Raw genomic sequence first — 4,553 nt, forward strand, 5'->3', positions numbered from 1 at the left:
CTAAGTCTAACACTATGCACAGGTTCTCCCAAGGATATTATGGGAACAGTACTATCCCTGAGATGGACAGAACAGAGGAGAGCAGAAGGGTGAGAATTGAGCACTGGGGATCACCAACATTAGGGGGCAGTAGGAAGCAATGGAGCTAGTGAAGGAAAAGGAGTATTCAGGGAAACCAGAGCAGAAACCAGATGATACAATGCCATGAAACACAGGGAAGGAATTTCAAGAAAGTAGGCCAGCAAGTAGGCTAGCTTTAGACATCCTTATAGTGCTTTTCAATTCCAGCCAGCTTTAATTCACCAGACATTTGTTAAACTGCTACTATATGCAAGGTAGGTTTGAGTCATAGAATCATCAACTTACAGCAGGGAAGGACTTTTCAAATCTTCTAGTGCACCTCTTATTCTACAAATGAGGGAATGCATGGCCCAGAGAGGTTGCGACTCAGCTGGTAAGCATCAGAGGTGGGATTTGAACCTGAGGTTTTTTCCATTGGACCACACTGCCTCTAAAGTCTCTTCCAGCTCTAATGTATAGTGTTAGGGAGCATAATCCTCATGTTAAAGGTGAGGAAAGTAAGGCAGTGCGGTTGAGTGATCTGTGTAAGGTTATACATGTTTACCATGTGGTTAGTAAGTGGTGGAAGCAGGATTGGAACTCAGATATTTCACTTATCCAGACAGACTGGATTTCCCTTGAGCCACCATTTCCCATCTTTGCCACTTCTCTTTTCAATTTCTTTCCACTGGCTGTCTGCCCTGGCTGGATGCTTTTCCTTTTCATCTTTGCCTCTTGGGATCCCTAATTTCCTCTGAGATTCATCTCCAGCCCCATCTTCTTCATGAAGTCTTTCCTTATCCCTCCAGCTGCTAGTGCCCTCTCTCCCAAAAGTAACATCTTTTTATTGAGTGTGGGCATAGTGTTTATTTATACATATATATATATGGATAGATATAGATAGATAAATACATAGATAGATAGATAATCTCCCTATTAGAATGTGAGTTCCTTGGAAAGTTGAGTCTATCTCAATGCTGTCTGTATCGCCATTCCCCAATTGATGGGCATCCCCCAAATTTCCAGATCTTTGCCACCACAAAGAGAGCTGCTATAAATATTTTAGGACATATAGGTTCTTTTCCTTTTCCCCTAATCATCTTTGGAAACAGATCTAGTAGCAGTATTGCTGGGTCAGATGGTATTGGCAGTTTAATAAATCTGGGGCACAATTCCAGATTGGTCTCCAAAATGATTGGATCAGTTCACAATTCCACCAACAATGAATTAGTGTCCCAATTTTTGCACATCCCCTCCAACAATTGTTGCTTTCCCCTTCAATCATTTTAGCCAAATCAATAATGATTTAGAGCATTTTTCATATGACTACAAATTGTTTTGATTTCTTTAAAATCTGCATGTTTAGGGCAGCTAGGTGGCCCAGTGGATAGAACACTGGCCCTAGATTCAGGAGTACCTGAGTTCAAATCCAGCCTCAGACACTTGACATGTACTAGCTGTGTGACCCTGGGCAAGTCACTTAACCCTAATTGCCCCACAAAAAAAAGAGCATATCATATAAAACAATATTGCTGTTATTGCATACAATGTTCTTTTGGTTCTGTTCATTTCACTCTTCATTATTTCATGTAAGTCTATCCATGGTTTTCTAAGATCACTGAGCTCATCATTTAGATATGAGACCTTTATATCTGAGATACTGTCATAAAATTTTTTCCCAAATTAAATATTAAAACAATATTTCTAGGGGAAGCTAGGTGGCACAGTGGATAAAGCACCGGCCCTGGATTCAGGAGGACCTGAGTTCAAATTTGACCTCAGACACTTGACCCTTACTAGCTGTGTGACCCTGGGCAAGTCACTTAACCCCCATTGCCCTGAAAAAACAAATCAAAACAAACAAAAAATAAAACAATATTGCTATAATTGCATACAATGTCCTTTTGGTTCTGCTTTTCTTCTAATCTTGGTTACGTTTTTTTAGAAATAGGAAATAGGCCAGAACCAGCTTGTTCTTGAGACTAAATGTTACATTTTTAGTGTGAGCATTTACACCTCAGAAATTGGCAAACATTAAAAATCAGGCCTTGGTTTACTATATTATTGATTATCTAGACTTAGGAAAGTGATGGAGAAAATGTTAATAGCACAGATGAAATTTAAAAGTATATCTGTTTTTCAGAAAGCTAGTTGCTAAACATTTACCTCCAAACCCCTACCTGGAGGTGGTTGAGGGAGAAAACATTATGGGCAAGGATGAAGACTTCAGTTTAGAGGCAAGATGGCAGACCAAAACATGTGACAGCTGGGAAACCATGGGTGGAGTTAGAGTCCACAAGGTAGTTCAGAAATATGGAATATTAATATTAATATGTATATACACATATATTTATATATTTACATACACACACATACACACACAAGTCACTTAACCCTGTTGCTCTTGTGAAAAATGATTATTGTTAACCATTATCTTTGAGATTCAGTACTCCCCCATTATTTCACAGTCCATAACTCCTCCCATTCCAAAGTCCTTCTTTTTTTGGGGGGGGCAGGGCAATGAGGGTTAAGTGACTTGTTCAGGGTCACACAGCTAGTAAGTGTCAAGTGTCTGAGGCTGAATTTGAACTCAGGACCTCCTGAATCCAGGGCCGGTCCCCCCAAAGTCCTTCTTGATAAGATTTAGGCCCATCCAACCTCCTAGGAATTTGGTCTGGCATGGAGAAATTAATTTCGTTCTGTTAAAGAGATAGATTTTTGTCTAGATAGGAAGGTCTCTTCTCCAGGGAGGGGTCATTAAGCCCACACATTGAAGAGGATATGCATTCTTTGAATAGTTAGCTCAAGGCTGGGGGTGGTCTGGTGTATTCCTTCATTTTGACATAGCCTACCTCCAAATTAAGTTAACCAATCAGATTTGGTTTGTACTTAAGGAATGACCTCTTGTCTAAAAGGAAGAAAAATCTGAAGAAGTAGCCACTTGGTCTCTTTTTTTTTTTATGGTCTGTCTCTTACAGGTCGTGATTGATAAAAATTGATTATAATTTATCCAGAATTGTCTTTCATAATTATTTTATTTGCTACACCCCAGTTTTCTCATCTGTAAAATGAGCTGGAGAAGGAAATGACAAACTTCCAATATCTTTGCCAAGAAATCTCCAGATGGGGTCATGAAGAGTCAGACATGACTGAAAATGACTGAACAATAACAACAACAACATATATGTATGTGTGTGTGTATATATATATATATATACATACATACATACACACATATACACACAAACACATACCTATACGTAACACATACATACCCCCCTCATATATAATATATAATATAATATATATATATAACATATAGCATATAATATTCCTTTAAGGTTTGCAAAATACTTTATATGTGTCTCCTCATTTGATGCTCATGAAGGTCCTGTGAGATAGGTGTTGTGTTATTAAACTTCTTTTATACATGAGGAAACTGAGGCTGAGGTTAGGTGACTTGCCCAGGGTTACAAAATTTCTGAGGCAGGATTTGAACTGAGGGCTTTCTGATTTCGATTCAGACAGTATATCTGATATGCCCCTTAGTTGCCTCAGACACAGAAAAAGAGAAAAGCAGTCAACTCTTCTGTCCCACTGAATTCTGGGGCTTGGGAGCAAGTGAGTCTGTCATTTAGAAAGGAACACATTAGTTTTACTTAAAACAAAGAGGAGAGAGAGAGAGAGAGAGTGAGTGAGTGTAGGTGGGGAAAATATTGTGGTGCTAAATGTCAAAGTCCCAGCTGCACACATGAATTGTGGTTCCTTTAAAACCAGATGAAACAGGGGAAGCTAGGTGGCACAGTAGGTAGAGCACTGGCCCTGGAGTCAGGAGTACCTGAGTTCAAATTCGGCCTCAGACACTTAATACTTACTAGCTGTGTGACCCTGGGCAAGTCACTTAACCCCAATTGCCTCACCAAAAAAAACCCCAAAAACAACACAAAACAGCTAGAACCCTGTATCATTATCTTCCTCCCCCATTCCTTGCTCACATCTTTTTTATCTCCAACATGGGTAACCATTAGCCTGTTAGTGCTGTTTCCTAGTTTAAAGAAAAGACAATAAGTTTCTAATTGTTGTTCCTTGTGTTTCTGGGTTTTGACATTCTAACATAAGCTGTGATCTTCTGATTATCTAACTATGGTTTTGAAAGACTGATCTTAGGTCCTTAGCTTTGATTATGTTACACCTCAAATTCTACTATTTTATTTACAAAATTGTTAGTCCCCACCTTGGACTTTGGGGAGGTAAGTGGGGTGCATGGGATTTGGAATCAGAAGGCTGCTTTTGAATTCTGCACCTGCCACTCACTACCCATGTAACCATGGGCAAGTTGCTTAACCTCTCTCAGCCCCAGTGTCCTATCCCCAAAAGACATGCTTGGGTTAGATGATTCCTGGGTTTGTATCCTTCCTTCCTTCCTTCCTTCCTTCCTTCCTTCCTTCCTTCCTTCCTTCCTTCCTTCCTTCCTTCCTTCCTTCCTTCCTTCC

This window comes from Dromiciops gliroides, chromosome 4 (assembly GCF_019393635.1).
Source record: "Dromiciops gliroides isolate mDroGli1 chromosome 4, mDroGli1.pri, whole genome shotgun sequence".
Lineage (NCBI taxonomy): Eukaryota > Metazoa > Chordata > Mammalia > Microbiotheria > Microbiotheriidae > Dromiciops > Dromiciops gliroides.